We start from the raw sequence: 14,399 nt of genomic DNA, 5'->3' as shown, positions 1-14,399 counted from the left end.
AGCACCTGACTTAGTGCCTCACTTCATTGGTACTGAATAACTATTCATTGAATGAAATGAATTAACCTAAAGCTGAAAAAGAAAAGGCAATGAAAGAAGTGAAAGACATCAGGTCACGTATTAAAATGGTTTTCCTTTATTACAAACTTGCTGTGGCCTATGAGGCTTTAAAGAAACATTTTTTTTTTTCCCGTCTGGTGATCTTTTCCCCGTACTTGCTACTGTGATTTCAATTATCATTACCCTCTTCCAAACCAGGGTAAATAATTTAACCATATTTTAAAACGAAGGAGAGAATAAGGCAGAAGCAGAAAAAAGAGGAGCTGGGGTAAGGGGAAAGTGAAAGAAATCACCACCTCATTCAGAAGCATTTAACAAGTGACCTTGAAGTTGAGTCAGAATTGGCTCCTGGTGCTCGGCTGCAGGGACACTGTGAGAAACACAGTCTTAGAGACAAACAGCAAACACATGCTCCTTGACACCTTTTGTCATGAGTGCCTCTGGTGCCTGTGGAAATTCGGAATTGATGAATAATTAATGATTTGCCTCAGAAGATAACATCTTCTCAAAGAGAAGCTTTTTGTCTAACCTGGACGATTTGGTTAATAGTGCCAAATTTGTGGATAAATGAAAACTGTTAGTCAGATCTTAGTTCACACAGGTTGTCAAGAAAGCACATGAACGTCTCACCATCTGTTGCCTGTGGAATGTCCCTTTCTGATCCGGGGAGAACAGTGAGCCAGGCTCTTCCGTCTGTGTGCGAGCTTGTCGCTTCCTTTGGGCTCCATTCGGGAGATCCCGAGGATGGCAGAGTTGGACGAGCAAACCTGGCTAATCCCCAGAGTTCAGGATGACAAGGTGTGGAATGCCATTCGCCACCATCAGAGGCTGGGTTATCACTCTTCTGTTTTATCCCTGGAACCTCGATCCTTGAACATTTTAAAGAAGCAGTGTGGTCTCGTCTCTGCCTTTGGTTCCATTTTGACCTCTTAATAACGGTTTGGGAAGTTTTCTCTTGAATTAATGTGTACATGATTCTGAAGTTAGGTATTTGAAAAAAGTCTGGGAATTTGAAGTGGATGCTTTCAAGAGTCCCAAAATTCGATGGGGCTCACATTGTGTTTAGCCCGAAGATCTCACGATTCTGAATGGTCTGTGATCCTTTCGGAGACCTTTAGTTTTGAAAGATGCCAATCTCAGAAGACTGGGTCAATCAATGAAACAGATTCTTGTGGCATATAATCTGCTTCCTGAGCCGTAGGCATTTTTTTTTGGAAGCCTGAGGTATAAGACTTTTAAACCCTGATAGGCCACTGGGCCTGTCATTAATTCTGGTGACAGATCCCTTAGAATTTCACCTGGAACCTTGTAGCACTCCAGTGACTCCAAAGAATAACTGCTCCTTTGAAAGTGACTGACTTTGCAGTGATTTGCATATGCACTGATTGGGAAGCATCTGAAACCCTTGCAATACAAATGCTGGATGGATCTATAGTGTGCTGTTTGTGTATTGCTCCATTTCATGAAGTGGGAACATGCCAGAGTTGTGTTTAGAACTGATTGCACTGTATAGTCCTCCCAGCTCTCTTCTGTGTGGGTATAAACTGCAGTGACATCATGGACGATTATACTCTGCTGTTTGCATAAGCCTTTTTTATTGGAAATAACCCAACAAAATAGTGCTCACTGCTAGCTTAGCGCAGTTGGGCCTTCTCTAAGGCTCATTTTCCTACATATCAACAGAGCGAAATCTTTAGTTAATGTTAGCAGGAGAGCATGCACAGGAAGTACATTTACTGACAGGCCTTTCCTCTATCCCTGGCTCTGCTCTTGAGGAACAAGATCTGAGGTCAAGTGACGTAATTCTAGGGCCACTGTGTGCCTAATGAAAAGAGCTAATTCAAATGGGCAGTGTTATTTTTCACTTCCTTATCTTTCATGAAACTTATCCCTCATTGCATTAAAAATGTATTTAACATGGCTTAATGATTCTATATTTTATCTGGTTAAAAAATTGATGTTTAGATATAATCCTATATAATAAAGAGCTAATATGCTAATTAGACCAAACAGCAAAATGACCATCCTGACGACCTTCCAGACAACCGTCTGGACAGGCCGAGGCAGCCGGGGCTGTGAGGGCCAAGCTCCTTGCATGAATTTCGTGCACCAGGCCTCCAATACAGTGGTCTCAACCTTCTGGCCTTTTAAATACAGTTCATGTTGTGACCCAACCATAAAATTATTTTAGTTGCTACTTCATAACTGTAATATTGCTACTGTTATGAATCGTAATGTAAATATCTGATATGCAGGATGGTCTTAGGCGACCCCTGTGAAAGGGTCATTCGACCACCAATGGAGTCGCGACCCACAGGTTGAGAACCGCCGATCTAGTAGGATTATAATGCTAATGGGTTTATGGATTAATGCCATAAATGACTTAAGATTTCTTCACATGCTGCAGCTTGTTATATGTGACATCTTCAGGGTTTTATCTCATTTTTATTCATATGAATAAAATATGGTCATAACATATCAATAAATCTTTGTTAGATTAAAGGTTTGCCACTTTTTGATACAGTACTCTCAGTTTATTTTTTGAAGTTAGTATTATGGAAATTTAGAATAGCATAGTAACTCCCCGTGTACCCTTCACCCAGTTTTAGAAGTTATCAACATTTTGCCATGTTTTAAAATTATGAAAACAGCATTACTAAAAGTTTGGAAATCAGAATGAAAATCACCTATGGCCTCACCCACCTCACCAACTCTGATGGTTGTATGTATTCTCTTCCATCCTTTCCTTAAAGTTGTAACAGCTAGATACCGTTTCCCTCTTCTTTTTACTGAGCACCATATTAAACTAGGAGCTAACAATAACTATTATCATCGATGAATGTCCTCCGGTGCCAGGGCCCGGGCTAGCTGCTTTCCATTTGATTCATAGAATCATAACAATAAGAACACAGTACAGGCAGCTCCCCCACCTGCCCCATTTACAGGCAAGGAGCCTGAGACTCAGAGAGGTTAAGTAACTTACTCAGGAATCACCTATCAAGTACATGGGTTCAAACTAAGGTGTAACTCCAAGGCCATGATCCTTGATCCTATAAAGTGACTCCTTTAAAAGCATTTTTTTCGTGTTTCTACATGATACATTTTTAAGCAAAGAGGAATGTCAGTACATAAGTTTGACCACATAATCTATAGAAGCAGCACCAGAATAGATGATGCTGGGGATTTAAAGGGATAAAGGCATGATCCCTGCCCTTTAGTGTCTGCTTCAGTGCGGAAAAACTAACCCCTATGACACACGTACAAAGAATACACAATAGGGCTTAATGTGGTAGTATTTGCTATAGTAAAAACTCTACAGAAAAGGAGATAAATGAGGATTATGTCCCATAGGCAGAGAAGGCTGCTAACAGATTTAGGATTTCAGCTAAAATTAAGACGACTGACAATGCCAAGTATTGGTGAGAATGTGGGACACCCAGATTTCTCACGCGTGGCTCGTAGGAGGGTAAATGGTAAAACACTTTGGAAAACAGTTTGACAGTTTCTTATAAAAATGTATTTATCTATGAGTCAGCAATTCTCCTAGGCATTTACCTATGAAAAGTGAAAGCTTATGTCTGTTAAAAGACATGAATATGTGTATTATAGCAGCTTGTATATAATAAGCCTGTATTCATTTTCTTTCATTGAGTAACAAATTACACAAACTACATCCATTTGTGAACTCCCTGTTCTGGAGATAGGAAATTCAGCATGGTGTGGCTGGGTTCTCTGCGCGGAGTCTTTTGAGGCTGAAATGAAGGTGCCAGCAAGAATGAGTTCTTGTCTAGAAGCTCTGGGGAGAAAGTCCACTTTCAGCTCATTCTTCTTGTCGGCAGAATTCAGTATCGTGCAGCTGCAGGACTGAGGCCCTGTTTCCTTGCTGGGTGTTCACTGGGCACCACTCTCAGCTCCTAGTGGTCACCTGCCTTCCTTGTCATGTAGTCCCCTCCGTCTCACATCACCAACAGCATATCGAAGCCTTCTTGTGCTTCGAATTGGTGCCTTTTTGTACTGCCAGCTGGAGAGAACTCATCATGATTAGACCAGGCCCACCTCAGTAATCTCCCTGTCAGTTGCACCAACTAACAACCTAACCACTGGAGTAGTTAGTCCTGGGGATTAGGAGGGTGCACAGTGGGCAGGGGTCTTGGAGAAATCTCAGGATTCTGTCTACTACAAACCCCCAATTGGAAACAACCCAGAGGTGCATCAACAGGAGAATGGATAAACAAACTGCGGTGTACAGCCATACTCCGGAAAACCCATAGCCTAGCAAGGGACAGATTATTCATATTCATAACAACACAGATGCATCTCAGAAACTTGGTGCCGAAAGAAGCATAAAGAGTACTTATTGTATGATTCCATTGGTTTGAAGTTCTGGAAGAAGCACAACTAATCTGTGATAATAGAAAATAAAAGTAGTGGTTATTGTGGGGATAAGAAGGTGGCGATAGCCTGAGAATGGGCACAGGAGAACTTTCTAGGGGTGGTGAACGTGCGTGACCTCTTGGTAGGAGTGTGGATTACATAGGTGCTTTCATTTGTCACATGCTTACGATCTGTTTATTGCACTGACTGTAAATTCCACCCTAATTTATAGAAACTAAAACATTACTCTGCTGGGTCCTTGTTTTAAGAAATGAATCACATATATATGCTAATGTACCACTATGTATATCTATATATACCATCATAAAACATGAAAGCGAGAAACAACTTTACAAATTGTCTATTCTGATTCCCTTTTAAGCACTGTGGCCTTGATGAAGAAAAAAATTGAAAATTCCTCATGATAAAATCTGCTGCGGCCACGCTCTGCACTCAGGAGGGGCGGTAGACAGCGGCACCCATTGGTGCTGCCAGCAGGAAATGCGACAGGACAGGCAGCGACCATCTAGAAGTGTGAGCACGAATCTGGATGGAGACATTTTCTTTAGATATGTTTGGCAGGAGACAGTTTTCTTACTGAGGTTGGTTTGATCAGGGAATTCACAGCATTATGCTGCTGCCCCGTGGTTTGGCTACGAAATAAGTTGTAGAAACTCCATTGTGGTTATGGCTAATAAAAGACATGCAGTATATGGTGATAATTTCAGTGTCTATCACTTACCCTACCTCTATAGAAATCAGTGATCTATAAATAACCAAATGTTTTATGAAGTTATGAGGAGTAAAAGAACAAACTTAGGGCCGAAACCGGTTTGGCTCAGTGGATAGAGCGTCGGCCTGCGGACTGAAGGGTCCCAGGTTCGATTCCGGTCAGGGGCATGTACCTTGGTTGCGGGCACATCCCTGGTGGGGAGTGTGCAGGAGGCAGCTGGTCGATGTTTCTCTCTCATCGATGTTTCTAACTCTCTATCTCTCTCCTTTCCTCTCTGTAAAAAATCAATAAAGTATTTAAAAAAAAAAAAGAACAAACTTAGGTAGATGGTATTCACAAAGCTGCCCTCCGCAATTTTTAGGCTATTCTTTTTATTTATTTATTTATTTATTTATTTATTTATTTATTTATTTAAATTGATTTCAGAGAAGGAGAAGGAGTGATAGAGGCATCAATGATGAAAGAGAATCATGGATTGGCTGCCTTCTGCATGCCCCACACTGGGGATTGAGCCCGAAACCTGGGTATGTGCCCTGACCGGAATTGAACCATGACCTCCTGGTTCATAGGTCGAGCCATGCTAGATGGGCTAGGTTATGCTTTTAAAAAGTTCCACATCTACGAGATTAGTTTCCTAGGTTACATTACCTTCATATGATTCCCTGGCTGATTATTGACTTTATATTTTAAGTGCATAATGAAAATATTTAGATGGCTATTAAAATCATTATAATTTAAACAGTTTGGTTATCTTAAAAATTCTGTATTGTGTTTTGCCCTTTTGTGATGAGGTGTGGCCACATGCTAGAGTTATTTTAAAGTTTATTTTCTTAGTGTCTGAAGCCGATGTTCATCAACACCTCTGTAAGCATTTCAGGTTCTCTTAGAGTTTGGAGTAGCTTCCCAGAGTGGGCCTGGCTCCTTTCAGTGATGTAAAGAGAATTAATAAACGCCCACTCCATCCTGCCAAAGCTACTTATATGTTGAGTGGTTAATATAATTCAATAAACTAGGAGTTTTGGAATTAGTATTTTCAAATTCTTTGAGCTCTAAGAAATTGCAGTTTTTCGTATAGATAACTCATGATAATCCTCTGTAATTGTACTACAACAATTCTGGTTTTTTCTGTATTACACAATATAGTATTGGCTTGTAGTTTATGTAAAGTGATTTTGTTAGATAAACTCTTTGTCTTGATCTATAGGTATTAAAATTATTATTATTTAAAATATCTACACACCAAAAAAACCAATACTGTGCAATTGCTCTTCTATGAGGTATTAAATTCATAGAAACAGAAAGTAAATGGTGGTTGCCAGGGCTAGGGGGAAGGAGAATTGTTGTTTAATGGGTAGAGGGTTTCGGTTTTGCAAGATGGAAAAATTCAGAAGTGTTGCAAAACTGAATATACTTATGATTGCTGAACTGTACACTTTTAGATGGTGATGATGGTAACTTTTAGGTTATGGGTATTTTACCACAATTGAAAGTAAAAGAAAATATTATAATATCTACTATGTTTTTCATTTTTGAGATGAGAAAACCAAGGCAATAATTATAAGCAAGAAACGTAAGATGTAGCTTAATCTGTTTACTTATTTTTTTCATCTGTGTCCGTCAGTTGTGTGTTGTGCCCCAGTGTGGCTTTCTTTGGGGTGGGGGGGCAACTCCTTACCCCATCTTTTTGTCCATTTTCGATTTTGCAGCACATCTTGGGCTTAAACTTTTTCCCAAAGTTGCTTGATTGGTAGATTTAAAACATTTTAATATGAAACAAACCATAACTGAAAATGAAGCAGGCATTCATGTAATCTGCTGCTCTTTGCCTAGCACATCAACCTGTTACTAGGGACATTTAAAAAGTAGGGAGCAACCACTGTGTCAGGCACTGTGCTAGCATGTCCACATATGTGTTTTGAGAATTGATCGTTTATCAGAAGTGAATTAAATTGGCCAGACTGAAAGGAACTTTTGATTATTATTGTCTTTTAAGATTGTTTTGGCCGTGGGAATATTTTACTGCTTGGGACAGTTTATACATTACTTAATGAGGATATATTCCTAGTAAGAGTACATTTTGGTGTTAAAAAGTGTGCTTTTATGTATTTAACTGTATGAGGAGCTAATTTCCAATATGTGGGTAGCCATAATGTCTCCAGGGTGTTCCTTCTGCCAGATTTCTATCCCTGGAGGCAAAGCTGGAGGGAACAGGACGGTACACATTCTCTTCTAACTCCCGCCTCCTGGTACTGCTCAGAGGGGAGAGTTCTTGGCCCAGTGCTGCACTCTCGAGAAAGGAGGAAGACCGGGCATCAGAATGTTTGTGTTAGCAGTTATTTTTAGCAGCAGATCTAGAAAATGTTAGCGTTTTCATTTTAGGGTGATACTTTTATATTTATTGATAATCCCAAAAGGAGTGAATGATTTTAGATTTCGGTGTGTGAGTGCTTGTATGCAGTATGCACGTTTGTGTGACAGACAGGGAGGGAGGGGGAGAGAGAAAGAGAAAAAGAGAGAGAGAGAGAGAGAGAGAGAGAGAGGAGACATCCCCTTACTAACAGGAGGGAACAGAGGCTTACTCAGTCTGTTATCATAAAGCTTTGCTAATGTAGCTTCTGAGTCATGTGACTGCAGAAAAGGCTATTATCTCAATGAAAAGGAAACTCGTTTTTAGAGCAAGCATAGAATAGAAGCAGGAAGAATTTTCGAGTGTTCCACCATGCTGGATTGTTAAAGGGAGATCTGTCTGATCAGCAGCTAAAAACGGATTTGTGAGGCTAGTTTGTCTGCTGTGGTTAGAAACAAATGATGCCGGAGCTAAGCGGCAGGGGCTCAGCATGTGTTTAGGTTGCCATTGGTGCGGAAGGTGGGTTTGGGTAAATAGAGAAGATTTATCTCTGAGGCAGTAAATTTATTGCTAATTGTGGGGGGGCTTTTTGTTTTTGTTTCGTTGTTTTTGGTGCGGGTTTTTGGAAGGGTGGTGTGTGGTGTTTGTATTTACACCACTGGCGAAGATAAAGACAAGCTGCTGAACTCTGGTTTGAACTGCAGAGGCTGTGGACAATTACAAGGTGTGTTTCACAAGTGCTCTGACTGATGTGTGATAATGTTCTTGGAATTCTGTGTGCTTGTGGATTGGATGTGCTGTTGCCGACCAGAGCGGGAGAACTAAGCATGACAATCAGGCAGTGGTAATGCCCTCAGGAACAAATAGGTACAGTGCGATCCCAATTGGTTCCTTCCTGGTCCTTATTTCTTTTGTGTTTATTTAGTGACTTAAGGTTTCTTGCAGCTTCTTTATGTGGCCAAATACAGCCTCATGCTTATTTTAGAAAATATTTTTAATAAGCATTTTCTCAAATTCAGAAGAAGAATCTAATGCAAATCTTAATCATTAAGGAATAAATATAAACTTTATATTTCCATCTCTTTATTTTTTCAATATTCTTTTGAAATTCAAGCTTAAAAGTGAGCTTTGCAGTGAATTTGAAATTATTTAATTTTTGGTTGGGTAATAAATGAAGGTTTCTTTTTTGGCTGAGCACTAATTAATAAAATTTTTCTCTCTCTATATATATATATAATACCTAACTTTCTCTGATTTATTACATCCTTATGCTACTGCATTCAGGAAGCTAAAAACACCCAGTTAATCTTTATACTGTGCTTGTCCACTTTTGCTCATGCTAATGCTATTAATTCTCTTAGCAGTCTGTACCTTTCTGCTAACCTTGGAAGGTGTAGTGCTAAAAAACCTGAGATTGGTGAAAGATAATTATAAGCTTTATCTGAAGGGCTAACTATTACACAATATGTACCTGAGGAATGAATTCACTAGTATATTTTTCATTTACCTTCTATACCAGATATGCCCCATTTGAAGTATATATTTTTAAATCACACATTTTGACACTAAGTATACTGTTTACATCTCCCTTGTGACATTGACATTGAACTAGAAATCTATCAAGCTATTATGCACTGTATAGAGTTTACAAAGTATTTATCTTTAAAAAAAATAGTGAGAGTAGCTCAAACATAATTTTTAATTATACTAAGTACAGGCTATTTTCTTTCTTATAATATTTATAAACCATATCTTAGCATAATATAGTTTAATGAATCATTAATCTTATTATGGTGGGATTGTCTTTATTAAAAATCACTGGTACTTTAGTTTATCTCCATAAAAAGACAATTTGGTTTAACTAAACACTTAAGTAACTGTGGCTTTGATTGTTTTGGAATTTTTCTCTTTAATTCTGGGCCTCTCCCACCTTCTTGAAAGCTGTCTGTAAGACAGGGTTACATACTGGTTTCAGCCCAAAAGTCACTAGCATCATATGTTAAAATTTTGAATAATAAAAATTAGATAGAGTATTTGGACTTTCTTTGTTTTTCTTTTAAATTTTATTTTGTTGCCTTATCTAAAGTCTTTGAAGTGATCCAAGGACTTTGGAATAATTCAGGGTGGTTTTATTGAGCACATACTATTATTACAAGACAACTCCATAAAGCAATATGAGAAAACAAAGGCAAATACGATATTTAAACCAACATGATAACTTATAACTGGCACTGGAACCCAGCCTCAATAAATGTAATTGTACTGTACAGCATCACCTCCAATAACATTGCTTCCTTCAATGTCACTTTGTTATAACATTGATGAGGCGGGGGGGAAATCAGTTCCTGACTGGGGCCACTGTCTGTGTGGAGAATGTATGCTCTTCCCACATCTGTGTGGGGTTTTTCTAGGGACTCCAGGTTCCTCCCTCATCCCAGAGATGTGCACGTGAGGTCGGTAGGCATGGCTACTTGTCACTGTCTGAGTGTGGGTGGGTGTGAGTGGCCCTGTGATGGAAGGCGCCCTGTCCAGGGTAGGTCCTGCCTTGGGTCCTGAGTGTGGTTACAGGCTCTGGTCACGGAGACCCTGAACTGGAATCAGTGGGGGTGGAAAATAGTTATCTTATTTGTTTTCATGAATCTTTCGTGAATATATTTCTCAGATATGTGGTTAGCTCACACTTATTTCAGTGTTTAATATTGGAAGTGTTTTGGGTCTTTAGCAATGTTTGATGTTTTTGTGATCAGAAATATATCTTAAGAACTCAACTCTTGTTTCTATCATTTAGCCTGTGGTCAAATTGGTTTCATTATAGGCCCTTTCACTTAACATTGAAGTTTCCTAGAACCATTGATGATGTTAAGTGAACACTTACTGTATCCTATAGGAATTTTTAATTGTTGAAAGGAATTTTTGGTACAACTTGTTTGGCCAATCAGAGAATACATTCACCATATCTTCATGAATGACTTTTCACATGTGCAGGTTTAAATGGTAGTTTTAACTGGTGTCCGTCTGTGGTAGTTCCTTATCTCCTTTGTATCATAACAGAAAGAAGTTCATTTTGTTTACAGCCACTTAAAACTAGGGTAGTTTTTGTTCCTGATCGTGTTGGTTTTCTCCTAGGACATCAAATATTACTCCTTTACATTCTAAAATACTTTTAGGTTGTATTATCACAAAATACCTTTACTTTTGGAGGCTGGCAGTGCGAAGAACCTGTCTTACGATTAGAGCTAAAAGGCACGAGTTTTGACGTCAGGGTAGTGTCTAAACAAGCCAGGTGACTAGCTTGCAAATCCAGCTGCACTTGAGAATTCCAACCACAGTAATTAACCACAAATATTACAGCCAGGTCTGAGCTTGTCGAGCTGAGGGGGTTTGTTGCTGGGAACAATGTTTAATTTGTGCAAAAGATAGGGTAAGAAAAGATGGAATTCAAGGTGATCTTAGTATTTAGTGTTGTAAAACTCAGTGAAATATGTACATAGGAATTTTTTTTGTTTGTGAAAGTAAATGTTTGGGAAGATTTAGATGGGATTGGGTATTGGGCTATATTTAATACACAGTTTAATTCTTGGGAAGCCAAGGGGATGTAAAATTAATGAAGTGAAAACTTCTGTGCAACAGCGAGCAAATTGTTCCCAGGGACCTCATAGAGGGTTTACTTCAAAAATTATCACTCAGAAATGCTGAGAAAAGTTTGGAATCTCTTGGCTTACCCATTTCTCTCTCCAGTGTTGTAGTCCTTAAAGAGGTAAGCCCTGGCATTGTCTGGTGTGTGTTTTAGTTGTAGCAGTGCCCCCTTTCACCAAGCTCACAGTTGCTATGCAGGGTTATAGCTTAGTGTAACATAAGCATACATTGGCTTTAACTGTAAAGATACCTTAATTATTACTATTTTTTAATAAATATTTTGCCTGAAATATCAAATACTACCATCTTGATGTTGAATAAAGTATTTCCTTTTAAAACCCAGTCAAGATGAGAAATATATAGCCATACTTGGGAGATATTGGGGTTCGGTTCCAGAATAAAGCGAGGGTAAAGCGAGGGTCGCAATAAAGCAAGTCACACATTTTTTTGGTTTCCCAGTGCATATAAAAGTTAGGTTTACACTATACTATGGTCTATTAAGTGAGCAATAGTGTATGTCTAAAAAAGCAGTGCACGTACCTTTATTAAAAATACTTTATTGTCCCAAAATGCTAACTATCATCTGAGCTTTCAGCGAGTTGTGACCTTTTTGCTGGCGGAGAGTCCTGCCTGCTTGATGTTGAAGGCTGCTGCCTGATGAGAGTGGTTGCTGAAGGTTGGGGTGGCTGTGGCAGTTCTTAAAATAAGACGACAGTGAAGTTTGCCACAGTTCAGCTCTTCCTTTCACAAGCGATTTCTCCGTGGCATGTGATGCTGGTTGAAAGCATTTTACCTACAGTAGAACTTATTTCAAAATTAGAGTCAATCCTCAAACAATACTACCGTGTGGGTCGGCACCATTTTACGAAAGACCTGGGCTTAGACAGTTGGACCAAGTGGAGATTATCATGGCCATGGAGGATGAATGTGGATTTGAAATTCCTGATATAGATGCGGAGAAGTTGATGTGTCCACAAGAAATTGTAGATTACACTGCAGTTAAGAAGGATGTATATGAATAAAGTATCAGACCCCTTTTCTTCACCAAGAAGATAGAGGCGAGTGTCTGGCCGAGAAAACCAGTTTTGGCATCATTGCTGACATCAACAGAGCAGTTCTGTTTAAACTTGTATTTAAATTGTCTTAAGTTTTTGTGCCCTTTGAAAAATAAATCTATAAAACAAACAAACAATACTACCGCTTTATCAACTCAGTTTGTGTACTATTCTAAGCCCTTTGCTGTCATTTTAACAATCTTCACCGGGAGTAGATTCCATCTCAAGAAACGCCTTTCTTTGCGCATCCATAAGAAGCAGCTCCTCATTTGTTAAAGTTTTATCATGAGATTGCAGCAATTCAGTCACATCTTCAGTCTCCACTTCTAGTTCTCTTGCTTTTTCCACCACATCTGCAGTTACTTCCTCCACTTGAAGCCTTGAAACCCTCAAAGTCATCCATGAGGGTTAGATCAACTTCTTCCAAAATCCTGTTAATATTGATACTTTGATCTCTACCCGTAAATCATGAATGTCCTCAATGACATCTGAATGGTGAATCCTTTCCAGAAGGTTTTCAATTTACTTTGCTTAGACCTATCACAGGAATCACTGTGGCAGCTATAGCCTTACAAAATGTCTTTCTTAAGTAGTAAGACTTGAAAGTTGAAATCACTCTTGGACCCATGGGCTGCAGAATTGATTTTGTGTTTGCAGGCATGAAAACATTAGTTTCCTTGTATATCTCCATCAGAGCTCTTGGGTGACTGTGCACATCATCAGTGAGCAGGTATATTTTGAAAGGTTTTTTTTTTTTTCTTTCTGAGCACTAGGTCTCAACAATGGGCTTAAAATGTTCAGTAAACTATCTTGTAAACAGATGAGCTGTCATCCAGTCTTTGTTGTTCCACTTATAGAACACCAGGTAGAGGAGATTTGGCGTAACTCTTATGGTCCTACAATTTTGGCAACCTAAATGAGCATTGGCTTCAACTTCAATTCACCGGCTGCATTAGCCCCTAACAAGGTAGTCAGCCTGTCCTTTGAAGCTTTGAAGCCAGATATTGGCTTTCCTCTCTAGCTATGAAAGTTGTAGAGATGGCATTTTCTTCAAATGTAAAGCTGTTTGGTCTACATTGAAAATCTGTTGTTCAGGGTAACCACCTTTGTTAATTACCTTAGCTAGATCTTCTGGATTCTGCATCAGTACTTGCTGCTTCTTTCCTTAAACCTCACGAACCAACTTCTGTTAGCTTCCAACTTTTGTTCTGCTGCTTCCTTACCTCTCTCTGTCTTCCTAGAATTTAAGAGAGTTAAGGGCTTGCTCTGGACTAGGATTTGGCTTAAGGAAATGTTATGGCTGGTTTGATCCATTCAGACCACTAAAACTTTCTCCCTGTGAGCAGTAAGGATGTTTCACTTTTTTATCATTCATGGTGTTCGCTGGAGTAGCACTTTTAATTTCCTTTAAGAACTTTTTCTTTGCTTTCACCACTTGACTATTTTTGGTACAAGAGGCCTGCCTAGCTTTCGGCCTATCTCGGCTTTCAACATGCCTCCCTCACTAAGCTTAATCATTTCTAATTTTTTATTTAATATGAGAGATGAGCACTTAGAGCCCATTGTAGGCTCATTAATTGGCCTGATTTCAGTATTTTGTGTCTTAGGGAATAGGGAGACCTGAGAAGAGGGAGAGAGACAGGGCCAGTCTGTGGAACGTTCAGAACACGTATGGATTAAGTTCCCCAAGCAATTATAATAGTAACATCAAAGACCAGTGATCACAGGTCACCATGACAAATATAATAATAATAACAAAAAAGTTTGAAATATAGCTAGAATTAGCAAAATGTGACGAGACAGGAAGTTAGCAACTGCTATTGAACAAATGGTGCCAATAGACTTGCTCAACTTAACACAGGGTTGCCATAAACTTTCAATTTGTTTAAACACACACACACACACACACACACACAATATCACTGTGAAGTGCAATAAAACAAGTTATGCTTGTATTGAGGTAGAAGCTAGATGTTTGGTTTCATCATTTTATATGTTAAGTCAAATAATAGTTAATTGACTATGAGATTTCTATTTACAATTCATGTTTTATATCTGTAAATCCTTAAATACTAGTCAATAAGCATGATGTTGAAACTTCATCAGATAACAAGTACTTTTAAAATTATGACAAAGGAGGGTGGACACCCAGCTGTGGGTGAAGATCCGGGGGTGGGGGTGGGGTGGGCGTGAC

The 14,399-nt window shown here is 39.1% G+C and overlaps 1 protein-coding gene across 6 annotated transcripts in view; it reads left to right on the top strand.

Annotated features, from left to right (window-relative positions):
• Positions 1–14,399, top strand: part of NCOA2 (nuclear receptor coactivator 2) — a 269,746-nt gene that overhangs the window by 136,258 nt on the left and 119,089 nt on the right. Inside the window, exon 1 of one of the 6 annotated variants that reach the window (XM_015566253.1) lies at positions 7,839–8,238. The exons of the other annotated variants lie outside the window; for them this stretch is intronic. The gene's annotated coding sequence lies outside the window, so the exon portion shown is untranslated. Of the gene's footprint in view, positions 1–7,838; positions 8,239–14,399 lie in introns of those variants that run through there. 6 annotated transcript variants of the gene reach the window in all.

Source organism: Myotis davidii, unplaced genomic scaffold, assembly GCF_000327345.1.
Source record: "Myotis davidii unplaced genomic scaffold, ASM32734v1 scaffold200, whole genome shotgun sequence".
In the NCBI taxonomy this organism is placed as follows: domain Eukaryota; kingdom Metazoa; phylum Chordata; class Mammalia; order Chiroptera; family Vespertilionidae; genus Myotis; species Myotis davidii.
This window is presented reverse-complemented; position numbering and strand designations above follow the sequence as displayed.